The sequence below is a fragment of the Morone saxatilis genome, unplaced genomic scaffold (assembly GCF_004916995.1).
Source record: "Morone saxatilis isolate NCDOM2014 unplaced genomic scaffold, NCSU_SB_2.0 Contig23, whole genome shotgun sequence".
Taxonomy (NCBI): Eukaryota; Metazoa; Chordata; class Actinopteri; family Moronidae; genus Morone; species Morone saxatilis.
In genome coordinates, this window is record NW_023339796.1 from 3,436,028 (window position 1) to 3,436,410 (window position 383).

Sequence of the window (383 nt, forward strand, 5' to 3'; positions counted from 1 at the left end):
ACAGAGACCCAACAGTACCACACACATACACATATACATATACAACATATAACGAGCACAAACAAGTACACTAGATTTTGAAACACAAGAGGAAGGAGGAACCACATTAAGGCGCTTATCATTTCATCTGATGTTGTGTTTTAGTGTATGTTCACTAACAAACTGTGGTTTGTTACCTGGCTGATAATACAGCTTTTCTCACCGTAACTGTCCTTAAGAATCCGAAAAATACTTTCCACCACATGTTAATGCATCTGATTTTTTTATTTCTTTATTTCTTTTTGCTTAAATCCTATAAGTTTAGGTTTTTTTTGTGTGTGTTTGTGTGTCTGTATGTGTATGTGTCTGTATCTGTGTGTGTGTCTGTATGTGTATGTGTGTGT